The sequence below is a fragment of the Anomaloglossus baeobatrachus genome, unplaced genomic scaffold, assembly GCF_048569485.1.
Source record: "Anomaloglossus baeobatrachus isolate aAnoBae1 unplaced genomic scaffold, aAnoBae1.hap1 Scaffold_463, whole genome shotgun sequence".
Classification (NCBI taxonomy): Eukaryota; Metazoa; Chordata; class Amphibia; order Anura; family Aromobatidae; genus Anomaloglossus; species Anomaloglossus baeobatrachus.
The window spans coordinates 12,428-37,031 of NW_027443971.1; the positions used below are offsets into that span (position 1 = coordinate 12,428).

General features: G+C 46.3%; 15 non-coding genes across 15 annotated transcripts; all 15 read left to right on the forward strand.

Moving 5' to 3' along the window:
• Positions 1-1,286: 1,286 nt before the first annotated feature.
• On the forward strand, positions 1,287-1,477 carry LOC142280765 (U2 spliceosomal RNA). Its single transcript, XR_012742960.1, has one exon. It is a non-coding gene; the product is annotated as a U2 spliceosomal RNA (small nuclear RNA).
• A 1,387-nt stretch (positions 1,478-2,864) lies between these two features.
• Positions 2,865-3,055, forward strand: LOC142280777 (U2 spliceosomal RNA). The gene has a single exon (XR_012742971.1). It is a non-coding gene; the product is annotated as a U2 spliceosomal RNA (small nuclear RNA).
• Positions 3,056-4,445: 1,390 nt separating this feature from the next.
• Positions 4,446-4,636, forward strand: LOC142280789 (U2 spliceosomal RNA). The gene has a single exon (XR_012742982.1). It is a non-coding gene; the product is annotated as a U2 spliceosomal RNA (small nuclear RNA).
• Positions 4,637-6,023: 1,387 nt separating this feature from the next.
• LOC142280801 (U2 spliceosomal RNA) lies at positions 6,024-6,214 on the forward strand. The gene has a single exon (XR_012742993.1). It is a non-coding gene; the product is annotated as a U2 spliceosomal RNA (small nuclear RNA).
• A 1,387-nt stretch (positions 6,215-7,601) lies between these two features.
• On the forward strand, positions 7,602-7,792 carry LOC142280812 (U2 spliceosomal RNA). Its single transcript, XR_012743004.1, has one exon. It is a non-coding gene; the product is annotated as a U2 spliceosomal RNA (small nuclear RNA).
• A 1,387-nt stretch (positions 7,793-9,179) lies between these two features.
• On the forward strand, positions 9,180-9,370 carry LOC142280823 (U2 spliceosomal RNA). Its single transcript, XR_012743015.1, has one exon. It is a non-coding gene; the product is annotated as a U2 spliceosomal RNA (small nuclear RNA).
• A 1,387-nt stretch (positions 9,371-10,757) lies between these two features.
• Positions 10,758-10,948, forward strand: LOC142280834 (U2 spliceosomal RNA). Its single transcript, XR_012743024.1, has one exon. It is a non-coding gene; the product is annotated as a U2 spliceosomal RNA (small nuclear RNA).
• A 1,387-nt stretch (positions 10,949-12,335) lies between these two features.
• On the forward strand, positions 12,336-12,526 carry LOC142280844 (U2 spliceosomal RNA). The gene has a single exon (XR_012743027.1). It is a non-coding gene; the product is annotated as a U2 spliceosomal RNA (small nuclear RNA).
• A 1,387-nt stretch (positions 12,527-13,913) lies between these two features.
• On the forward strand, positions 13,914-14,104 carry LOC142280845 (U2 spliceosomal RNA). Its single transcript, XR_012743028.1, has one exon. It is a non-coding gene; the product is annotated as a U2 spliceosomal RNA (small nuclear RNA).
• A 1,387-nt stretch (positions 14,105-15,491) lies between these two features.
• LOC142280846 (U2 spliceosomal RNA) lies at positions 15,492-15,682 on the forward strand. Its single transcript, XR_012743029.1, has one exon. It is a non-coding gene; the product is annotated as a U2 spliceosomal RNA (small nuclear RNA).
• Positions 15,683-17,069: 1,387 nt separating this feature from the next.
• Positions 17,070-17,260, forward strand: LOC142280847 (U2 spliceosomal RNA). Its single transcript, XR_012743030.1, has one exon. It is a non-coding gene; the product is annotated as a U2 spliceosomal RNA (small nuclear RNA).
• Positions 17,261-18,647: 1,387 nt separating this feature from the next.
• LOC142280848 (U2 spliceosomal RNA) lies at positions 18,648-18,838 on the forward strand. Its single transcript, XR_012743031.1, has one exon. It is a non-coding gene; the product is annotated as a U2 spliceosomal RNA (small nuclear RNA).
• A 1,387-nt stretch (positions 18,839-20,225) lies between these two features.
• LOC142280849 (U2 spliceosomal RNA) lies at positions 20,226-20,416 on the forward strand. Its single transcript, XR_012743032.1, has one exon. It is a non-coding gene; the product is annotated as a U2 spliceosomal RNA (small nuclear RNA).
• Positions 20,417-21,803: 1,387 nt separating this feature from the next.
• On the forward strand, positions 21,804-21,994 carry LOC142280850 (U2 spliceosomal RNA). Its single transcript, XR_012743033.1, has one exon. It is a non-coding gene; the product is annotated as a U2 spliceosomal RNA (small nuclear RNA).
• A 1,388-nt stretch (positions 21,995-23,382) lies between these two features.
• LOC142280851 (U2 spliceosomal RNA) lies at positions 23,383-23,573 on the forward strand. The gene has a single exon (XR_012743034.1). It is a non-coding gene; the product is annotated as a U2 spliceosomal RNA (small nuclear RNA).
• The last annotated feature ends 1,031 nt before the right edge of the window (positions 23,574-24,604 follow it).

Here is a 24,604-nt window from a genome sequence, read left to right on the forward strand (position 1 = left end):
GGCCCATTCACTTTTCACACTTCCTCCTTTTGTTTTTTATCTTTCACACTTTTGACTTTCTTTATTCATCCAAATAGCAAACTCATCACCACTCAACCTGACCAACTCGGCTATGTCCCCGTGCTGCAGTTCTCTGTCTTATCTAGATCATTTGCAATTGAATGGAATAGATCCCTTTTGGACAAAGTGGATTCACCTGCTGCTGCAGTGACCACAGATGTGATAACATCTAGAATTGGCATCTGGTGCGATCTCTCCGCTTCCACTCCAAAGAAAGTTACCTGTTTATTCCTATCATGCATTGGTTTTTGGGGTTTTCTTTGAGTAATGATGATCTCTTTAGTAGTCTGTTGGCGCCCTCTCCTGGAGGAATAGTTTGCTTGCTCTTGGACATTCTAAAAGAGAGGTCATGATAGACATTGAGCTTCTGAACTCAATTGGGGACAGTCATGGGTGATGAATGTTTGCAACCTACTGCGAAGCCTCATACCGCAATATAAGGAACGTCAAATACTAAGAAAGGGCGGCCTATGAAAGAATTACTACTTTCAATAAGTACACTTAAACGGCTAATTGGGAATAGAAAAACTGTAAAAAGCCCTCTGAGAAAGCCCCCCTCTAACCTTTGATAGTAAGCTTTTCTGTAGTCTGCCTGTTGATGTATTTTCCGTTTGAACTGTGCACAACATGAAGAGACGGAACACTGGCGGCTTGTCACAATGCCCCCCGATGACATCACAATAGCGCTGCTGCCTAGAAAACAAGCTGCGCAGAAGAAGTTGTTCTTTGGGTGGGAGGGTGGGCTAGTGGAAGGAGGGGGCAATCTCTTTTTTTCCCGGGTGGTAGGGGGATGACAGGAGAAGGGAAGCGGGTGGTGAGAAAGGTACAGAGGGCAGGGTTTGGGGGCTGGGAAGGAAAGGGAAAAGATTAGGGTTTGGGGATGATGAAAGGGCTTTCTACGGGTAAGGATGGCAAAGGGTGGCAGTGACGGAAAGTCAGGCAACCTGTCCTGTCCGTCTTTTTGTATCGTGAATTGGAAAGACTGCAAGGGGGAGGGGAGTTGCTTGCGCCCTAAAGGAGGAGTTATTCAGATTCATTGCAGTGGGCGGCGGCTGCAAAACGCACCATTCTTCTTGTTTTGGCTCTGCAAAGCAGCCTTTTCAAGGGTTGGCTTGGGTGACAAAATGTCTTGTGTAGGCGTGGGTTTGTCTCCCTCTCGCTCTCTCTCCCTAAGATGTGTCCGGCATAGGCCAGGGTGCCACTCGAGGCCCAAACCAATTCTGGTTATCGCTTCTCGGCCTTTTGGCTAAGATCAAGTGTAGTATCTGTTCTTATCAGTTTAATATCTGATACGTCCCCTATCTGGGGACCATATATTAAATGGATTTTTAGAACAGGGAGATGGAAAAAGAGCTTGCTCTGTCCACTCCACGCATTGACCTGGTATTGCAGTACCTCCAGGAACGGTGCACCCCTTCTTAACCCAGTTTCCAAAAGCAGAACTCAATTCACCTGATTCATATTAGCCCGATTTAATGAATTGGAAGAAAGCATACGTCTTCATATGCACCTCAATTTGGCCCATTCACTTTTCACACTTCCTCCTTTTGTTTTTTATCTTTCACACTTTTGACTTTCTTTATTCATCCAAATAGCAAACTCATCACCACTCAACCTGACCAACTCGGCTATGTCCCCGTGCTGCAGTTCTCTGTCTTATCTAGATCATTTGCAATTGAATGGAATAGATCCCTTTTGGACAAAGTGGATTCACCTGCTGCTGCAGTGACCACAGGTGTGATAACATCTAGAATTGGCATCTGGTGCGATCTCTCCGCTTCCACTCCAAAGAAAGTTACCTGTTTATTCCTATCATGCATTGGTTTTTGGGGTTTTCTTTGAGTAATGATGATCTCTTTAGTAGTCTGTTGGCGCCCTCTCCTGGAGGAATAGTTTGCTTGCTCTTGGACATTCTAAAAGAGAGGTCATGATAGACATTGAGCTTCTGAGCTCAATTGGGGACAGTCATGGGTGATGAATGTTTGCAACCTACTGCGAAGCCTCATACCGCAATATAAGGAACGTCAAATACTAAGAAAGGGCGGCCTATGAAAGAATTACTACTTTCAATAAGTACACTTAAACGGCTAATTGGGAATAGAAAAACTGTAAAAAGCCCTCTGAGAAAGCCCCCCTCTAACCTTTGATAGTAAGCTTTTCTGTAGTCTGCCTGTTGATGTATTTTCCGTTTGAACTGTGCACAACATGAAGAGACGGAACACTGGCGGCTTGTCACAATGCCCCCCGATGACATCACAATAGCGCTGCTGCCTAGAAAACAAGCTGCGCAGAAGAAGTTGTTCTTTGGGTGGGAGGGTGGGCTAGTGGAAGGAGGGGGCAATCTCTTTTTTTCCCGGGTGGTAGGGGGATGACAGGAGAAGGGAAGCGGGTGGTGAGAAAGGTACAGAGGGCAGGGTTTGGGGGCTGGGAAGGAAAGGGAAAAGATTAGGGTTTGGGGATGATGAAAGGGCTTTCTACGGGTAAGGATGGCAAAGGGTGGCAGTGACGGAAAGTCAGGCAACCTGTCCTGTCCGTCTTTTTGTATCGTGAATTGGAAAGACTGCAAGGGGGAGGGGAGTTGCTTGCGCCCTAAAGGAGGAGTTATTCAGATTCATTGCAGTGGGCGGCGGCTGCAAAACGCACCATTCTTCTTGTTTTGGCTCTGCAAAGCAGCCTTTTCAAGGGTTGGCTTGGGTGACAAAATGTCTTGTGTAGGCGTGGGTTTGTCTCCCTCTCGCTCTCTCTCCCTAAGATGTGTCCGGCATAGGCCAGGGTGCCACTCGAGGCCCAAACCAATTCTGGTTATCGCTTCTCGGCCTTTTGGCTAAGATCAAGTGTAGTATCTGTTCTTATCAGTTTAATATCTGATACGTCCCCTATCTGGGGACCATATATTAAATGGATTTTTAGAACAGGGAGATGGAAAAAGAGCTTGCTCTGTCCACTCCACGCATTGACCTGGTATTGCAGTACCTCCAGGAACGGTGCACCCCTTCTTAACCCAGTTTCCAAAAGCAGAACTCAATTCACCTGATTCATATTAGCCCGATTTAATGAATTGGAAGAAAGCATACGTCTTCATATGCACCTCAATTTGGCCCATTCACTTTTCACACTTCCTCCTTTTGTTTTTTATCTTTCACACTTTTGACTTTCTTTATTCATCCAAATAGCAAACTCATCACCACTCAACCTGACCAACTCGGCTATGTCCCCGTGCTGCAGTTCTCTGTCTTATCTAGATCATTTGCAATTGAATGGAATAGATCCCTTTTGGACAAAGTGGATTCACCTGCTGCTGCTGCAGTGACCACAGGTGTGATAACATCTAGAATTGGCATCTGGTGCGATCTCTCCGCTTCCACTCCAAAGAAAGTTACCTGTTTATTCCTATCATGCATTGGTTTTTGGGGTTTTCTTTGAGTAATGATGATCTCTTTAGTAGTCTGTTGGCGCCCTCTCCTGGAGGAATAGTTTGCTTGCTCTTGGACATTCTAAAAGAGAGGTCATGATAGACATTGAGCTTCTGAGCTCAATTGGGGACAGTCATGGGTGATGAATGTTTGCAACCTACTGCGAAGCCTCATACCGCAATATAAGGAACGTCAAATACTAAGAAAGGGCGGCCTATGAAAGAATTACTACTTTCAATAAGTACACTTAAACGGCTAATTGGGAATAGAAAAACTGTAAAAAGCCCTCTGAGAAAGCCCCCCTCTAACCTTTGATAGTAAGCTTTTCTGTAGTCTGCCTGTTGATGTATTTTCCGTTTGAACTGTGCACAACATGAAGAGACGGAACACTGGCGGCTTGTCACAATGCCCCCCGATGACATCACAATAGCGCTGCTGCCTAGAAAACAAGCTGCGCAGAAGAAGTTGTTCTTTGGGTGGGAGGGTGGGCTAGTGGAAGGAGGGGGCAATCTCTTTTTTTCCCGGGTGGTAGGGGGATGACAGGAGAAGGGAAGCGGGTGGTGAGAAAGGTACAGAGGGCAGGGTTTGGGGGCTGGGAAGGAAAGGGAAAAGATTAGGGTTTGGGGATGATGAAAGGGCTTTCTACGGGTAAGGATGGCAAAGGGTGGCAGTGACGGAAAGTCAGGCAACCTGTCCTGTCCGTCTTTTTGTATCGTGAATTGGAAAGACTGCAAGGGGGAGGGGAGTTGCTTGCGCCCTAAAGGAGGAGTTATTCAGATTCATTGCAGTGGGCGGCGGCTGCAAAACGCACCATTCTTCTTGTTTTGGCTCTGCAAAGCAGCCTTTTCAAGGGTTGGCTTGGGTGACAAAATGTCTTGTGTAGGCGTGGGTTTGTCTCCCTCTCGCTCTCTCTCCCTAAGATGTGTCCGGCATAGGCCAGGGTGCCACTCGAGGCCCAAACCAATTCTGGTTATCGCTTCTCGGCCTTTTGGCTAAGATCAAGTGTAGTATCTGTTCTTATCAGTTTAATATCTGATACGTCCCCTATCTGGGGACCATATATTAAATGGATTTTTAGAACAGGGAGATGGAAAAAGAGCTTGCTCTGTCCACTCCACGCATTGACCTGGTATTGCAGTACCTCCAGGAACGGTGCACCCCTTCTTAACCCAGTTTCCAAAAGCAGAACTCAATTCACCTGATTCATATTAGCCCGATTTAATGAATTGGAAGAAAGCATACGTCTTCATATGCACCTCAATTTGGCCCATTCACTTTTCACACTTCCTCCTTTTGTTTTTTATCTTTCACACTTTTGACTTTCTTTATTCATCCAAATAGCAAACTCATCACCACTCAACCTGACCAACTCGGCTATGTCCCCGTGCTGCAGTTCTCTGTCTTATCTAGATCATTTGCAATTGAATGGAATAGATCCCTTTTGGACAAAGTGGATTCACCTGCTGCTGCAGTGACCACAGGTGTGATAACATCTAGAATTGGCATCTGGTGCGATCTCTCCGCTTCCACTCCAAAGAAAGTTACCTGTTTATTCCTATCATGCATTGGTTTTTGGGGTTTTCTTTGAGTAATGATGATCTCTTTAGTAGTCTGTTGGCGCCCTCTCCTGGAGGAATAGTTTGCTTGCTCTTGGACATTCTAAAAGAGAGGTCATGATAGACATTGAGCTTCTGAGCTCAATTGGGGACAGTCATGGGTGATGAATGTTTGCAACCTACTGCGAAGCCTCATACCGCAATATAAGGAACGTCAAATACTAAGAAAGGGCGGCCTATGAAAGAATTACTACTTTCAATAAGTACACTTAAACGGCTAATTGGGAATAGAAAAACTGTAAAAAGCCCTCTGAGAAAGCCCCCCTCTAACCTTTGATAGTAAGCTTTTCTGTAGTCTGCCTGTTGATGTATTTTCCGTTTGAACTGTGCACAACATGAAGAGACGGAACACTGGCGGCTTGTCACAATGCCCCCCGATGACATCACAATAGCGCTGCTGCCTAGAAAACAAGCTGCGCAGAAGAAGTTGTTCTTTGGGTGGGAGGGTGGGCTAGTGGAAGGAGGGGGCAATCTCTTTTTTTCCCGGGTGGTAGGGGGATGACAGGAGAAGGGAAGCGGGTGGTGAGAAAGGTACAGAGGGCAGGGTTTGGGGGCTGGGAAGGAAAGGGAAAAGATTAGGGTTTGGGGATGATGAAAGGGCTTTCTACGGGTAAGGATGGCAAAGGGTGGCAGTGACGGAAAGTCAGGCAACCTGTCCTGTCCGTCTTTTTGTATCGTGAATTGGAAAGACTGCAAGGGGGAGGGGAGTTGCTTGCGCCCTAAAGGAGGAGTTATTCAGATTCATTGCAGTGGGCGGCGGCTGCAAAACGCACCATTCTTCTTGTTTTGGCTCTGCAAAGCAGCCTTTTCAAGGGTTGGCTTGGGTGACAAAATGTCTTGTGTAGGCGTGGGTTTGTCTCCCTCTCGCTCTCTCTCCCTAAGATGTGTCCGGCATAGGCCAGGGTGCCACTCGAGGCCCAAACCAATTCTGGTTATCGCTTCTCGGCCTTTTGGCTAAGATCAAGTGTAGTATCTGTTCTTATCAGTTTAATATCTGATACGTCCCCTATCTGGGGACCATATATTAAATGGATTTTTAGAACAGGGAGATGGAAAAAGAGCTTGCTCTGTCCACTCCACGCATTGACCTGGTATTGCAGTACCTCCAGGAACGGTGCACCCCTTCTTAACCCAGTTTCCAAAAGCAGAACTCAATTCACCTGATTCATATTAGCCCGATTTAATGAATTGGAAGAAAGCATACGTCTTCATATGCACCTCAATTTGGCCCATTCACTTTTCACACTTCCTCCTTTTGTTTTTTATCTTTCACACTTTTGACTTTCTTTATTCATCCAAATAGCAAACTCATCACCACTCAACCTGACCAACTCGGCTATGTCCCCGTGCTGCAGTTCTCTGTCTTATCTAGATCATTTGCAATTGAATGGAATAGATCCCTTTTGGACAAAGTGGATTCACCTGCTGCTGCAGTGACCACAGGTGTGATAACATCTAGAATTGGCATCTGGTGCGATCTCTCCGCTTCCACTCCAAAGAAAGTTACCTGTTTATTCCTATCATGCATTGGTTTTTGGGGTTTTCTTTGAGTAATGATGATCTCTTTAGTAGTCTGTTGGCGCCCTCTCCTGGAGGAATAGTTTGCTTGCTCTTGGACATTCTAAAAGAGAGGTCATGATAGACATTGAGCTTCTGAGCTCAATTGGGGACAGTCATGGGTGATGAATGTTTGCAACCTACTGCGAAGCCTCATACCGCAATATAAGGAACGTCAAATACTAAGAAAGGGCGGCCTATGAAAGAATTACTACTTTCAATAAGTACACTTAAACGGCTAATTGGGAATAGAAAAACTGTAAAAAGCCCTCTGAGAAAGCCCCCCTCTAACCTTTGATAGTAAGCTTTTCTGTAGTCTGCCTGTTGATGTATTTTCCGTTTGAACTGTGCACAACATGAAGAGACGGAACACTGGCGGCTTGTCACAATGCCCCCCGATGACATCACAATAGCGCTGCTGCCTAGAAAACAAGCTGCGCAGAAGAAGTTGTTCTTTGGGTGGGAGGGTGGGCTAGTGGAAGGAGGGGGCAATCTCTTTTTTTCCCGGGTGGTAGGGGGATGACAGGAGAAGGGAAGCGGGTGGTGAGAAAGGTACAGAGGGCAGGGTTTGGGGGCTGGGAAGGAAAGGGAAAAGATTAGGGTTTGGGGATGATGAAAGGGCTTTCTACGGGTAAGGATGGCAAAGGGTGGCAGTGACGGAAAGTCAGGCAACCTGTCCTGTCCGTCTTTTTGTATCGTGAATTGGAAAGACTGCAAGGGGGAGGGGAGTTGCTTGCGCCCTAAAGGAGGAGTTATTCAGATTCATTGCAGTGGGCGGCGGCTGCAAAACGCACCATTCTTCTTGTTTTGGCTCTGCAAAGCAGCCTTTTCAAGGGTTGGCTTGGGTGACAAAATGTCTTGTGTAGGCGTGGGTTTGTCTCCCTCTCGCTCTCTCTCCCTAAGATGTGTCCGGCATAGGCCAGGGTGCCACTCGAGGCCCAAACCAATTCTGGTTATCGCTTCTCGGCCTTTTGGCTAAGATCAAGTGTAGTATCTGTTCTTATCAGTTTAATATCTGATACGTCCCCTATCTGGGGACCATATATTAAATGGATTTTTAGAACAGGGAGATGGAAAAAGAGCTTGCTCTGTCCACTCCACGCATTGACCTGGTATTGCAGTACCTCCAGGAACGGTGCACCCCTTCTTAACCCAGTTTCCAAAAGCAGAACTCAATTCACCTGATTCATATTAGCCCGATTTAATGAATTGGAAGAAAGCATACGTCTTCATATGCACCTCAATTTGGCCCATTCACTTTTCACACTTCCTCCTTTTGTTTTTTATCTTTCACACTTTTGACTTTCTTTATTCATCCAAATAGCAAACTCATCACCACTCAACCTGACCAACTCGGCTATGTCCCCGTGCTGCAGTTCTCTGTCTTATCTAGATCATTTGCAATTGAATGGAATAGATCCCTTTTGGACAAAGTGGATTCACCTGCTGCTGCAGTGACCACAGGTGTGATAACATCTAGAATTGGCATCTGGTGCGATCTCTCCGCTTCCACTCCAAAGAAAGTTACCTGTTTATTCCTATCATGCATTGGTTTTTGGGGTTTTCTTTGAGTAATGATGATCTCTTTAGTAGTCTGTTGGCGCCCTCTCCTGGAGGAATAGTTTGCTTGCTCTTGGACATTCTAAAAGAGAGGTCATGATAGACATTGAGCTTCTGAGCTCAATTGGGGACAGTCATGGGTGATGAATGTTTGCAACCTACTGCGAAGCCTCATACCGCAATATAAGGAACGTCAAATACTAAGAAAGGGCGGCCTATGAAAGAATTACTACTTTCAATAAGTACACTTAAACGGCTAATTGGGAATAGAAAAACTGTAAAAAGCCCTCTGAGAAAGCCCCCCTCTAACCTTTGATAGTAAGCTTTTCTGTAGTCTGCCTGTTGATGTATTTTCCGTTTGAACTGTGCACAACATGAAGAGACGGAACACTGGCGGCTTGTCACAATGCCCCCCGATGACATCACAATAGCGCTGCTGCCTAGAAAACAAGCTGCGCAGAAGAAGTTGTTCTTTGGGTGGGAGGGTGGGCTAGTGGAAGGAGGGGGCAATCTCTTTTTTTCCCGGGTGGTAGGGGGATGACAGGAGAAGGGAAGCGGGTGGTGAGAAAGGTACAGAGGGCAGGGTTTGGGGGCTGGGAAGGAAAGGGAAAAGATTAGGGTTTGGGGATGATGAAAGGGCTTTCTACGGGTAAGGATGGCAAAGGGTGGCAGTGACGGAAAGTCAGGCAACCTGTCCTGTCCGTCTTTTTGTATCGTGAATTGGAAAGACTGCAAGGGGGAGGGGAGTTGCTTGCGCCCTAAAGGAGGAGTTATTCAGATTCATTGCAGTGGGCGGCGGCTGCAAAACGCACCATTCTTCTTGTTTTGGCTCTGCAAAGCAGCCTTTTCAAGGGTTGGCTTGGGTGACAAAATGTCTTGTGTAGGCGTGGGTTTGTCTCCCTCTCGCTCTCTCTCCCTAAGATGTGTCCGGCATAGGCCAGGGTGCCACTCGAGGCCCAAACCAATTCTGGTTATCGCTTCTCGGCCTTTTGGCTAAGATCAAGTGTAGTATCTGTTCTTATCAGTTTAATATCTGATACGTCCCCTATCTGGGGACCATATATTAAATGGATTTTTAGAACAGGGAGATGGAAAAAGAGCTTGCTCTGTCCACTCCACGCATTGACCTGGTATTGCAGTACCTCCAGGAACGGTGCACCCCTTCTTAACCCAGTTTCCAAAAGCAGAACTCAATTCACCTGATTCATATTAGCCCGATTTAATGAATTGGAAGAAAGCATACGTCTTCATATGCACCTCAATTTGGCCCATTCACTTTTCACACTTCCTCCTTTTGTTTTTTATCTTTCACACTTTTGACTTTCTTTATTCATCCAAATAGCAAACTCATCACCACTCAACCTGACCAACTCGGCTATGTCCCCGTGCTGCAGTTCTCTGTCTTATCTAGATCATTTGCAATTGAATGGAATAGATCCCTTTTGGACAAAGTGGATTCACCTGCTGCTGCAGTGACCACAGGTGTGATAACATCTAGAATTGGCATCTGGTGCGATCTCTCCGCTTCCACTCCAAAGAAAGTTACCTGTTTATTCCTATCATGCATTGGTTTTTGGGGTTTTCTTTGAGTAATGATGATCTCTTTAGTAGTCTGTTGGCGCCCTCTCCTGGAGGAATAGTTTGCTTGCTCTTGGACATTCTAAAAGAGAGGTCATGATAGACATTGAGCTTCTGAGCTCAATTGGGGACAGTCATGGGTGATGAATGTTTGCAACCTACTGCGAAGCCTCATACCGCAATATAAGGAACGTCAAATACTAAGAAAGGGCGGCCTATGAAAGAATTACTACTTTCAATAAGTACACTTAAACGGCTAATTGGGAATAGAAAAACTGTAAAAAGCCCTCTGAGAAAGCCCCCCTCTAACCTTTGATAGTAAGCTTTTCTGTAGTCTGCCTGTTGATGTATTTTCCGTTTGAACTGTGCACAACATGAAGAGACGGAACACTGGCGGCTTGTCACAATGCCCCCCGATGACATCACAATAGCGCTGCTGCCTAGAAAACAAGCTGCGCAGAAGAAGTTGTTCTTTGGGTGGGAGGGTGGGCTAGTGGAAGGAGGGGGCAATCTCTTTTTTTCCCGGGTGGTAGGGGGATGACAGGAGAAGGGAAGCGGGTGGTGAGAAAGGTACAGAGGGCAGGGTTTGGGGGCTGGGAAGGAAAGGGAAAAGATTAGGGTTTGGGGATGATGAAAGGGCTTTCTACGGGTAAGGATGGCAAAGGGTGGCAGTGACGGAAAGTCAGGCAACCTGTCCTGTCCGTCTTTTTGTATCGTGAATTGGAAAGACTGCAAGGGGGAGGGGAGTTGCTTGCGCCCTAAAGGAGGAGTTATTCAGATTCATTGCAGTGGGCGGCGGCTGCAAAACGCACCATTCTTCTTGTTTTGGCTCTGCAAAGCAGCCTTTTCAAGGGTTGGCTTGGGTGACAAAATGTCTTGTGTAGGCGTGGGTTTGTCTCCCTCTCGCTCTCTCTCCCTAAGATGTGTCCGGCATAGGCCAGGGTGCCACTCGAGGCCCAAACCAATTCTGGTTATCGCTTCTCGGCCTTTTGGCTAAGATCAAGTGTAGTATCTGTTCTTATCAGTTTAATATCTGATACGTCCCCTATCTGGGGACCATATATTAAATGGATTTTTAGAACAGGGAGATGGAAAAAGAGCTTGCTCTGTCCACTCCACGCATTGACCTGGTATTGCAGTACCTCCAGGAACGGTGCACCCCTTCTTAACCCAGTTTCCAAAAGCAGAACTCAATTCACCTGATTCATATTAGCCCGATTTAATGAATTGGAAGAAAGCATACGTCTTCATATGCACCTCAATTTGGCCCATTCACTTTTCACACTTCCTCCTTTTGTTTTTTATCTTTCACACTTTTGACTTTCTTTATTCATCCAAATAGCAAACTCATCACCACTCAACCTGACCAACTCGGCTATGTCCCCGTGCTGCAGTTCTCTGTCTTATCTAGATCATTTGCAATTGAATGGAATAGATCCCTTTTGGACAAAGTGGATTCACCTGCTGCTGCAGTGACCACAGGTGTGATAACATCTAGAATTGGCATCTGGTGCGATCTCTCCGCTTCCACTCCAAAGAAAGTTACCTGTTTATTCCTATCATGCATTGGTTTTTGGGGTTTTCTTTGAGTAATGATGATCTCTTTAGTAGTCTGTTGGCGCCCTCTCCTGGAGGAATAGTTTGCTTGCTCTTGGACATTCTAAAAGAGAGGTCATGATAGACATTGAGCTTCTGAGCTCAATTGGGGACAGTCATGGGTGATGAATGTTTGCAACCTACTGCGAAGCCTCATACCGCAATATAAGGAACGTCAAATACTAAGAAAGGGCGGCCTATGAAAGAATTACTACTTTCAATAAGTACACTTAAACGGCTAATTGGGAATAGAAAAACTGTAAAAAGCCCTCTGAGAAAGCCCCCCTCTAACCTTTGATAGTAAGCTTTTCTGTAGTCTGCCTGTTGATGTATTTTCCGTTTGAACTGTGCACAACATGAAGAGACGGAACACTGGCGGCTTGTCACAATGCCCCCCGATGACATCACAATAGCGCTGCTGCCTAGAAAACAAGCTGCGCAGAAGAAGTTGTTCTTTGGGTGGGAGGGTGGGCTAGTGGAAGGAGGGGGCAATCTCTTTTTTTCCCGGGTGGTAGGGGGATGACAGGAGAAGGGAAGCGGGTGGTGAGAAAGGTACAGAGGGCAGGGTTTGGGGGCTGGGAAGGAAAGGGAAAAGATTAGGGTTTGGGGATGATGAAAGGGCTTTCTACGGGTAAGGATGGCAAAGGGTGGCAGTGACGGAAAGTCAGGCAACCTGTCCTGTCCGTCTTTTTGTATCGTGAATTGGAAAGACTGCAAGGGGGAGGGGAGTTGCTTGCGCCCTAAAGGAGGAGTTATTCAGATTCATTGCAGTGGGCGGCGGCTGCAAAACGCACCATTCTTCTTGTTTTGGCTCTGCAAAGCAGCCTTTTCAAGGGTTGGCTTGGGTGACAAAATGTCTTGTGTAGGCGTGGGTTTGTCTCCCTCTCGCTCTCTCTCCCTAAGATGTGTCCGGCATAGGCCAGGGTGCCACTCGAGGCCCAAACCAATTCTGGTTATCGCTTCTCGGCCTTTTGGCTAAGATCAAGTGTAGTATCTGTTCTTATCAGTTTAATATCTGATACGTCCCCTATCTGGGGACCATATATTAAATGGATTTTTAGAACAGGGAGATGGAAAAAGAGCTTGCTCTGTCCACTCCACGCATTGACCTGGTATTGCAGTACCTCCAGGAACGGTGCACCCCTTCTTAACCCAGTTTCCAAAAGCAGAACTCAATTCACCTGATTCATATTAGCCCGATTTAATGAATTGGAAGAAAGCATACGTCTTCATATGCACCTCAATTTGGCCCATTCACTTTTCACACTTCCTCCTTTTGTTTTTTATCTTTCACACTTTTGACTTTCTTTATTCATCCAAATAGCAAACTCATCACCACTCAACCTGACCAACTCGGCTATGTCCCCGTGCTGCAGTTCTCTGTCTTATCTAGATCATTTGCAATTGAATGGAATAGATCCCTTTTGGACAAAGTGGATTCACCTGCTGCTGCAGTGACCACAGGTGTGATAACATCTAGAATTGGCATCTGGTGCGATCTCTCCGCTTCCACTCCAAAGAAAGTTACCTGTTTATTCCTATCATGCATTGGTTTTTGGGGTTTTCTTTGAGTAATGATGATCTCTTTAGTAGTCTGTTGGCGCCCTCTCCTGGAGGAATAGTTTGCTTGCTCTTGGACATTCTAAAAGAGAGGTCATGATAGACATTGAGCTTCTGAGCTCAATTGGGGACAGTCATGGGTGATGAATGTTTGCAACCTACTGCGAAGCCTCATACCGCAATATAAGGAACGTCAAATACTAAGAAAGGGCGGCCTATGAAAGAATTACTACTTTCAATAAGTACACTTAAACGGCTAATTGGGAATAGAAAAACTGTAAAAAGCCCTCTGAGAAAGCCCCCCTCTAACCTTTGATAGTAAGCTTTTCTGTAGTCTGCCTGTTGATGTATTTTCCGTTTGAACTGTGCACAACATGAAGAGACGGAACACTGGCGGCTTGTCACAATGCCCCCCGATGACATCACAATAGCGCTGCTGCCTAGAAAACAAGCTGCGCAGAAGAAGTTGTTCTTTGGGTGGGAGGGTGGGCTAGTGGAAGGAGGGGGCAATCTCTTTTTTTCCCGGGTGGTAGGGGGATGACAGGAGAAGGGAAGCGGGTGGTGAGAAAGGTACAGAGGGCAGGGTTTGGGGGCTGGGAAGGAAAGGGAAAAGATTAGGGTTTGGGGATGATGAAAGGGCTTTCTACGGGTAAGGATGGCAAAGGGTGGCAGTGACGGAAAGTCAGGCAACCTGTCCTGTCCGTCTTTTTGTATCGTGAATTGGAAAGACTGCAAGGGGGAGGGGAGTTGCTTGCGCCCTAAAGGAGGAGTTATTCAGATTCATTGCAGTGGGCGGCGGCTGCAAAACGCACCATTCTTCTTGTTTTGGCTCTGCAAAGCAGCCTTTTCAAGGGTTGGCTTGGGTGACAAAATGTCTTGTGTAGGCGTGGGTTTGTCTCCCTCTCGCTCTCTCTCCCTAAGATGTGTCCGGCATAGGCCAGGGTGCCACTCGAGGCCCAAACCAATTCTGGTTATCGCTTCTCGGCCTTTTGGCTAAGATCAAGTGTAGTATCTGTTCTTATCAGTTTAATATCTGATACGTCCCCTATCTGGGGACCATATATTAAATGGATTTTTAGAACAGGGAGATGGAAAAAGAGCTTGCTCTGTCCACTCCACGCATTGACCTGGTATTGCAGTACCTCCAGGAACGGTGCACCCCTTCTTAACCCAGTTTCCAAAAGCAGAACTCAATTCACCTGATTCATATTAGCCCGATTTAATGAATTGGAAGAAAGCATACGTCTTCATATGCACCTCAATTTGGCCCATTCACTTTTCACACTTCCTCCTTTTGTTTTTTATCTTTCACACTTTTGACTTTCTTTATTCATCCAAATAGCAAACTCATCACCACTCAACCTGACCAACTCGGCTATGTCCCCGTGCTGCAGTTCTCTGTCTTATCTAGATCATTTGCAATTGAATGGAATAGATCCCTTTTGGACAAAGTGGATTCACCTGCTGCTGCAGTGACCACAGGTGTGATAACATCTAGAATTGGCATCTGGTGCGATCTCTCCGCTTCCACTCCAAAGAAAGTTACCTGTTTATTCCTATCATGCATTGGTTTTTGGGGTTTTCTTTGAGTAATGATGATCTCTTTAGTAGTCTGTTGGCGCCCTCTCCTGGAGGAATAGTTTGCTTGCTCTTGGACATTCTAAAAGAGAGGTCATGATAGACATTGAGCTTCTGAGCTCAATTGGGGACAGTCATGGGTGATGAATGTTTGCAACCTACTGCGAAGCCTCATACCGCAATATAAGGAACGTCAAATACTAAGAAAGGGCGGCCTATGAAAGAATTACTACTTTCAATAAGTACACTTAAACGGCTAATTGGGAATAGAAAAACTGTAAAAAGCCCTCTGAGAAAGCCCCCCTCTAACCTTTGATAGTAAGCTTTTCTGTAGTCTGCCTGTTGATGTATTTTCCGTTTGAACTGTGCACAACATGAAGAGACGGAACACTGGCGGCTTGTCACAATGCCCCCCGATGACATCACAATAGCGCTGCTGCCTAGAAAACAAGCTGCGCAGAAGAAGTTGTTCTTTGGGTGGGAGGGTGGGCTAGTGGAAGGAGGGGGCAATCTCTTTTTTTCCCGGGTGGTAGGGGGATGACAGGAGAAGGGAAGCGGGTGGTGAGAAAGGTACAGAGGGCAGGGTTTGGGGGCTGGGAAGGAAAGGGAAAAGATTAGGGTTTGGGGATGATGAAAGGGCTTTCTACGGGTAAGGATGGCAAAGGGTGGCAGTGACGGAAAGTCAGGCAACCTGTCCTGTCCGTCTTTTTGTATCGTGAATTGGAAAGACTGCAAGGGGGAGGGGAGTTGCTTGCGCCCTAAAGGAGGAGTTATTCAGATTCATTGCAGTGGGCGGCGGCTGCAAAACGCACCATTCTTCTTGTTTTGGCTCTGCAAAGCAGCCTTTTCAAGGGTTGGCTTGGGTGACAAAATGTCTTGTGTAGGCGTGGGTTTGTCTCCCTCTCGCTCTCTCTCCCTAAGATGTGTCCGGCATAGGCCAGGGTGCCACTCGAGGCCCAAACCAATTCTGGTTATCGCTTCTCGGCCTTTTGGCTAAGATCAAGTGTAGTATCTGTTCTTATCAGTTTAATATCTGATACGTCCCCTATCTGGGGACCATATATTAAATGGATTTTTAGAACAGGGAGATGGAAAAAGAGCTTGCTCTGTCCACTCCACGCATTGACCTGGTATTGCAGTACCTCCAGGAACGGTGCACCCCTTCTTAACCCAGTTTCCAAAAGCAGAACTCAATTCACCTGATTCATATTAGCCCGATTTAATGAATTGGAAGAAAGCATACGTCTTCATATGCACCTCAATTTGGCCCATTCACTTTTCACACTTCCTCCTTTTGTTTTTTATCTTTCACACTTTTGACTTTCTTTATTCATCCAAATAGCAAACTCATCACCACTCAACCTGACCAACTCGGCTATGTCCCCGTGCTGCAGTTCTCTGTCTTATCTAGATCATTTGCAATTGAATGGAATAGATCCCTTTTGGACAAAGTGGATTCACCTGCTGCTGCAGTGACCACAGGTGTGATAACATCTAGAATTGGCATCTGGTGCGATCTCTCCGCTTCCACTCCAAAGAAAGTTACCTGTTTATTCCTATCATGCATTGGTTTTTGGGGTTTTCTTTGAGTAATGATGATCTCTTTAGTAGTCTGTTGGCGCCCTCTCCTGGAGGAATAGTTTGCTTGCTCTTGGACATTCTAAAAGAGAGGTCATGATAGACATTGAGCTTCTGAGCTCAATTGGGGACAGTCATGGGTGATGAATGTTTGCAACCTACTGCGAAGCCTCATACCGCAATATAAGGAACGTCAAATACTAAGAAAGGGCGGCCTATGAAAGAATTACTACTTTCAATAAGTACACTTAAACGGCTAATTGGGAATAGAAAAACTGTAAAAAGCCCTCTGAGAAAGCCCCCCTCTAACCTTTGATAGTAAGCTTTTCTGTAGTCTGCCTGTTGATGTATTTTCCGTTTGAACTGTGCACAACATGAAGAGACGGAACACTGGCGGCTTGTCACAATGCCCCCCGATGACATCACAATAGCGCTGCTGCCTAGAAAACAAGCTGCGCAGAAGAAGTTGTTCTTTGGGTGGGAGGGTGGGCTAGTGGAAGGAGGGGGCAATCTCTTTTTTTCCCGGGTGGTAGGGGGATGACAGGAGAAGGGAAGCGGGTGGTGAGAAAGGTACAGAGGGCAGGGTTTGGGGGCTGGGAAGGAAAGGGAAAAGATTAGGGTTTGGGGATGATGAAAGGGCTTTCTACGGGTAAGGATGGCAAAGGGTGGCAGTGACGGAAAGTCAGGCAACCTGTCCTGTCCGTCTTTTTGTATCGTGAATTGGAAAGACTGCAAGGGGGAGGGGAGTTGCTTGCGCCCTAAAGGAGGAGTTATTCAGATTCATTGCAGTGGGCGGCGGCTGCAAAACGCACCATTCTTCTTGTTTTGGCTCTGCAAAGCAGCCTTTTCAAGGGTTGGCTTGGGTGACAAAATGTCTTGTGTAGGCGTGGGTTTGTCTCCCTCTCGCTCTCTCTCCCTAAGATGTGTCCGGCATAGGCCAGGGTGCCACTCGAGGCCCAAACCAATTCTGGTTATCGCTTCTCGGCCTTTTGGCTAAGATCAAGTGTAGTATCTGTTCTTATCAGTTTAATATCTGATACGTCCCCTATCTGGGGACCATATATTAAATGGATTTTTAGAACAGGGAGATGGAAAAAGAGCTTGCTCTGTCCACTCCACGCATTGACCTGGTATTGCAGTACCTCCAGGAACGGTGCACCCCTTCTTAACCCAGTTTCCAAAAGCAGAACTCAATTCACCTGATTCATATTAGCCCGATTTAATGAATTGGAAGAAAGCATACGTCTTCATATGCACCTCAATTTGGCCCATTCACTTTTCACACTTCCTCCTTTTGTTTTTTATCTTTCACACTTTTGACTTTCTTTATTCATCCAAATAGCAAACTCATCACCACTCAACCTGACCAACTCGGCTATGTCCCCGTGCTGCAGTTCTCTGTCTTATCTAGATCATTTGCAATTGAATGGAATAGATCCCTTTTGGACAAAGTGGATTCACCTGCTGCTGCAGTGACCACAGGTGTGATAACATCTAGAATTGGCATCTGGTGCGATCTCTCCGCTTCCACTCCAAAGAAAGTTACCTGTTTATTCCTATCATGCATTGGTTTTTGGGGTTTTCTTTGAGTAATGATGATCTCTTTAGTAGTCTGTTGGCGCCCTCTCCTGGAGGAATAGTTTGCTTGCTCTTGGACATTCTAAAAGAGAGGTCATGATAGACATTGAGCTTCTGAGCTCAATTGGGGACAGTCATGGGTGATGAATGTTTGCAACCTACTGCGAAGCCTCATACCGCAATATAAGGAACGTCAAATACTAAGAAAGGGCGGCCTATGAAAGAATTACTACTTTCAATAAGTACACTTAAACGGCTAATTGGGAATAGAAAAACTGTAAAAAGCCCTCTGAGAAAGCCCCCCTCTAACCTTTGATAGTAAGCTTTTCTGTAGTCTGCCTGTTGATGTATTTTCCGTTTGAACTGTGCACAACATGAAGAGACGGAACACTGGCGGCTTGTCACAATGCCCCCCGATGACATCACAATAGCGCTGCTGCCTAGAAAACAAGCTGCGCAGAAGAAGTTGTTCTTTGGGTGGGAGGGTGGGCTAGTGGAAGGAGGGGGCAATCTCTTTTTTTCCCGGGTGGTAGGGGGATGACAGGAGAAGGGAAGCGGGTGGTGAGAAAGGTACAGAGGGCAGGGTTTGGGGGCTGGGAAGGAAAGGGAAAAGATTAGGGTTTGGGGATGATGAAAGGGCTTTCTACGGGTAAGGATGGCAAAGGGTGGCAGTGACGGAAAGTCAGGCAACCTGTCCTGTCCGTCTTTTTGTATCGTGAATTGGAAAGACTGCAAGGGGGAGGGGAGTTGCTTGCGCCCTAAAGGAGGAGTTATTCAGATTCATTGCAGTGGGCGGCGGCTGCAAAACGCACCATTCTTCTTGTTTTGGCTCTGCAAAGCAGCCTTTTCAAGGGTTGGCTTGGGTGACAAAATGTCTTGTGTAGGCGTGGGTTTGTCTCCCTCTCGCTCTCTCTCCCTAAGATGTGTCCGGCATAGGCCAGGGTGCCACTCGAGGCCCAAACCAATTCTGGTTATCGCTTCTCGGCCTTTTGGCTAAGATCAAGTGTAGTATCTGTTCTTATCAGTTTAATATCTGATACGTCCCCTATCTGGGGACCATATATTAAATGGATTTTTAGAACAGGGAGATGGAAAAAGAGCTTGCTCTGTCCACTCCACGCATTGACCTGGTATTGCAGTACCTCCAGGAACGGTGCACCCCTTCTTAACCCAGTTTCCAAAAGCAGAACTCAATTCACCTGATTCATATTAGCCCGATTTAATGAATTGGAAGAAAGCATACGTCTTCATATGCACCTCAATTTGGCCCATTCACTTTTCACACTTCCTCCTTTTGTTTTTTATCTTTCACACTTTTGACTTTCTTTATTCATCCAAATAGCAAACTCATCACCACTCAACCTGACCAACTCGGCTATGTCCCCGTGCTGCAGTTCTCTGTCTTATCTAGATCATTTGCAATTGAATGGAATAGATCCCTTTTGGACAAAGTGGATTCACCTGCTGCTGCAGTGACCACAGGTGTGATAACATCTAGAATTGGCATCTGGTGCGATCTCTCCGCTTCCACTCCAAAGAAAGTTACCTGTTTATTCCTATCATGCATTGGTTTTTGGGGTTTTCTTTGAGTAATGATGATCTCTTTAGTAGTCTGTTGGCGCCCTCTCCTGGAGGAATAGTTTGCTTGCTCTTGGACATTCTAAAAGAGAGGTCATGATAGACATTGAGCTTCTGAGCTCAATTGGGGACAGTCATGGGTGATGAATGTTTGCAACCTACTGCGAAGCCTCATACCGCAATATAAGGAACGTCAAATACTAAGAAAGGGCGGCCTATGAAAGAATTACTACTTTCAATAAGTACACTTAAACGGCTAATTGGGAATAGAAAAACTGTAAAAAGCCCTCTGAGAAAGCCCCCCTCTAACCTTTGATAGTAAGCTTTTCTGTAGTCTGCCTGTTGATGTATTTTCCGTTTGAACTGTGCACAACATGAAGAGACGGAACACTGGCGGCTTGTCACAATGCCCCCCGATGACATCACAATAGCGCTGCTGCCTAGAAAACAAGCTGCGCAGAAGAAGTTGTTCTTTGGGTGGGAGGGTGGGCTAGTGGAAGGAGGGGGCAATCTCTTTTTTTCCCGGGTGGTAGGGGGATGACAGGAGAAGGGAAGCGGGTGGTGAGAAAGGTACAGAGGGCAGGGTTTGGGGGCTGGGAAGGAAAGGGAAAAGATTAGGGTTTGGGGATGATGAAAGGGCTTTCTACGGGTAAGGATGGCAAAGGGTGGCAGTGACGGAAAGTCAGGCAACCTGTCCTGTCCGTCTTTTTGTATCGTGAATTGGAAAGACTGCAAGGGGGAGGGGAGTTGCTTGCGCCCTAAAGGAGGAGTTATTCAGATTCATTGCAGTGGGCGGCGGCTGCAAAACGCACCATTCTTCTTGTTTTGGCTCTGCAAAGCAGCCTTTTCAAGGGTTGGCTTGGGTGACAAAATGTCTTGTGTAGGCGTGGGTTTGTCTCCCTCTCGCTCTCTCTCCCTAAGATGTGTCCGGCATAGGCCAGGGTGCCACTCGAGGCCCAAACCAATTCTGGTTATCGCTTCTCGGCCTTTTGGCTAAGATCAAGTGTAGTATCTGTTCTTATCAGTTTAATATCTGATACGTCCCCTATCTGGGGACCATATATTAAATGGATTTTTAGAACAGGGAGATGGAAAAAGAGCTTGCTCTGTCCACTCCACGCATTGACCTGGTATTGCAGTACCTCCAGGAACGGTGCACCCCTTCTTAACCCAGTTTCCAAAAGCAGAACTCAATTCACCTGATTCATATTAGCCCGATTTAATGAATTGGAAGAAAGCATACGTCTTCATATGCACCTCAATTTGGCCCATTCACTTTTCACACTTCCTCCTTTTGTTTTTTATCTTTCACACTTTTGACTTTCTTTATTCATCCAAATAGCAAACTCATCACCACTCAACCTGACCAACTCGGCTATGTCCCCGTGCTGCAGTTCTCTGTCTTATCTAGATCATTTGCAATTGAATGGAATAGATCCCTTTTGGACAAAGTGGATTCACCTGCTGCTGCAGTGACCACAGGTGTGATAACATCTAGAATTGGCATCTGGTGCGATCTCTCCGCTTCCACTCCAAAGAAAGTTACCTGTTTATTCCTATCATGCATTGGTTTTTGGGGTTTTCTTTGAGTAATGATGATCTCTTTAGTAGTCTGTTGGCGCCCTCTCCTGGAGGAATAGTTTGCTTGCTCTTGGACATTCTAAAAGAGAGGTCATGATAGACATTGAGCTTCTGAGCTCAATTGGGGACAGTCATGGGTGATGAATGTTTGCAACCTACTGCGAAGCCTCATACCGCAATATAAGGAACGTCAAATACTAAGAAAGGGCGGCCTATGAAAGAATTACTACTTTCAATAAGTACACTTAAACGGCTAATTGGGAATAGAAAAACTGTAAAAAGCCCTCTGAGAAAGCCCCCCTCTAACCTTTGATAGTAAGCTTTTCTGTAGTCTGCCTGTTGATGTATTTTCCGTTTGAACTGTGCACAACATGAAGAGACGGAACACTGGCGGCTTGTCACAATGCCCCCCGATGACATCACAATAGCGCTGCTGCCTAGAAAACAAGCTGCGCAGAAGAAGTTGTTCTTTGGGTGGGAGGGTGGGCTAGTGGAAGGAGGGGGCAATCTCTTTTTTTCCCGGGTGGTAGGGGGATGACAGGAGAAGGGAAGCGGGTGGTGAGAAAGGTACAGAGGGCAGGGTTTGGGGGCTGGGAAGGAAAGGGAAAAGATTAGGGTTTGGGGATGATGAAAGGGCTTTCTACGGGTAAGGATGGCAAAGGGTGGCAGTGACGGAAAGTCAGGCAACCTGTCCTGTCCGTCTTTTTGTATCGTGAATTGGAAAGACTGCAAGGGGGAGGGGAGTTGCTTGCGCCCTAAAGGAGGAGTTATTCAGATTCATTGCAGTGGGCGGCGGCTGCAAAACGCACCATTCTTCTTGTTTTGGCTCTGCAAAGCAGCCTTTTCAAGGGTTGGCTTGGGTGACAAAATGTCTTGTGTAGGCGTGGGTTTGTCTCCCTCTCGCTCTCTCTCCCTAAGATGTGTCCGGCATAGGCCAGGGTGCCACTCGAGGCCCAAACCAATTCTGGTTATCGCTTCTCGGCCTTTTGGCTAAGATCAAGTGTAGTATCTGTTCTTATCAGTTTAATATCTGATACGTCCCCTATCTGGGGACCATATATTAAATGGATTTTTAGAACAGGGAGATGGAAAAAGAGCTTGCTCTGTCCACTCCACGCATTGACCTGGTATTGCAGTACCTCCAGGAACGGTGCACCCCTTCTTAACCCAGTTTCCAAAAGCAGAACTCAATTCACCTGATTCATATTAGCCCGATTTAATGAATTGGAAGAAAGCATACGTCTTCATATGCACCTCAATTTGGCCCATTCACTTTTCACACTTCCTCCTTTTGTTTTTTATCTTTCACACTTTTGACTTTCTTTATTCATCCAAATAGCAAACTCATCACCACTCAACCTGACCAACTCGGCTATGTCCCCGTGCTGCAGTTCTCTGTCTTATCTAGATCATTTGCAATTGAATGGAATAGATCCCTTTTGGACAAAGTGGATTCACCTGCTGCTGCAGTGACCACAGGTGTGATAACATCTAGAATTGGCATCTGGTGCGATCTCTCCGCTTCCACTCCAAAGAAAGTTACCTGTTTATTCCTATCATGCATTGGTTTTTGGGGTTTTCTTTGAGTAATGATGATCTCTTTAGTAGTCTGTTGGCGCCCTCGTCCTGGAGGAATAGTTTGCTTGCTCTTGGACATTCTAAAAGAGAGGTCATGATAGACATTGAGCTTCTGAGCTCAATTGGGGACAGTCATGGGTGATGAATGTTTGCAACCTACTGCGAAGCCTCATACCGCAATATAAGGAACGTCAAATACTAAGAAAGGGCGGCCTATGAAAGAATTACTACTTTCAATAAGTACACTTAAACGGCTAATTGGGAATAGAAAAACTGTAAAAAGCCCTCTGAGAAAGCCCCCCTCTAACCTTTGATAGTAAGCTTTTCTGTAGTCTGCCTGTTGATGTATTTTCCGTTTGAACTGTGCACAACATGAAGAGACGGAACACTGGCGGCTTGTCACAATGCCCCCCGATGACATCACAATAGCGCTGCTGCCTAGAAAACAAGCTGCGCAGAAGAAGTTGTTCTTTGGGTGGGAGGGTGGGCTAGTGGAAGGAGGGGGCAATCTCTTTTTTTCCCGGGTGGTAGGGGGATGACAGGAGAAGGGAAGCGGGTGGTGAGAAAGGTACAGAGGGCAGGGTTTGGGGGCTGGGAAGGAAAGGGAAAAGATTAGGGTTTGGGGATGATGAAAGGGCTTTCTACGGGTAAGGATGGCAAAGGGTGGCAGTGACGGAAAGTCAGGCAACCTGTCCTGTCCGTCTTTTTGTATCGTGAATTGGAAAGACTGCAAGGGGGAGGGGAGTTGCTTGCGCCCTAAAGGAGGAGTTATTCAGATTCATTGCAGTGGGCGGCGGCTGCAAAACGCACCATTCTTCTTGTTTTGGCTCTGCAAAGCAGCCTTTTCAAGGGTTGGCTTGGGTGACAAAATGTCTTGTGTAGGCGTGGGTTTGTCTCCCTCTCGCTCTCTCTCCCTAAGATGTGTCCGGCATAGGCCAGGGTGCCACTCGAGGCCCAAACCAATTCTGGTTATCGCTTCTCGGCCTTTTGGCTAAGATCAAGTGTAGTATCTGTTCTTATCAGTTTAATATCTGATACGTCCCCTATCTGGGGACCATATATTAAATGGATTTTTAGAACAGGGAGATGGAAAAAGAGCTTGCTCTGTCCACTCCACGCATTGACCTGGTATTGCAGTACCTCCAGGAACGGTGCACCCCTTCTTAACCCAGTTTCCAAAAGCAGAACTCAATTCACCTGATTCATATTAGCCCGATTTAATGAATTGGAAGAAAGCATACGTCTTCATATGCACCTCAATTTGGCCCATTCACTTTTCACACTTCCTCCTTTTGTTTTTTATCTTTCACACTTTTGACTTTCTTTATTCATCCAAATAGCAAACTCATCACCACTCAACCTGACCAACTCGGCTATGTCCCCGTGCTGCAGTTCTCTGTCTTATCTAGATCATTTGCAATTGAATGGAATAGATCCCTTTTGGACAAAGTGGATTCACCTGCTGCTGCAGTGACCACAGGTGTGATAACATCTAGAATTGGCATCTGGTGCGATCTCTCCGCTTCCACTCCAAAGAAAGTTACCTGTTTATTCCTATCATGCATTGGTTTTTGGGGTTTTCTTTGAGTAATGATGATCTCTTTAGTAGTCTGTTGGCGCCCTCTCCTGGAGGAATAGTTTGCTTGCTCTTGGACATTCTAAAAGAGAGGTCATGATAGACATTGAGCTTCTGAGCTCAATTGGGGACAGTCATGGGTGATGAATGTTTGCAACCTACTGCGAAGCCTCATACCGCAATATAAGGAACGTCAAATACTAAGAAAGGGCGGCCTATGAAAGAATTACTACTTTCAATAAGTACACTTAAACGGCTAATTGGGAATAGAAAAACTGTAAAAAGCCCTCTGAGAAAGCCCCCCTCTAACCTTTGATAGTAAGCTTTTCTGTAGTCTGCCTGTTGATGTATTTTCCGTTTGAACTGTGCACAACATGAAGAGACGGAACACTGGCGGCTTGTCACAATGCCCCCCGATGACATCACAATAGCGCTGCTGCCTAGAAAACAAGCTGCGCAGAAGAAGTTGTTCTTTGGGTGGGAGGGTGGGCTAGTGGAAGGAGGGGGCAATCTCTTTTTTTCCCGGGTGGTAGGGGGATGACAGGAGAAGGGAAGCGGGTGGTGAGAAAGGTACAGAGGGCAGGGTTTGGGGGCTGGGAAGGAAAGGGAAAAGATTA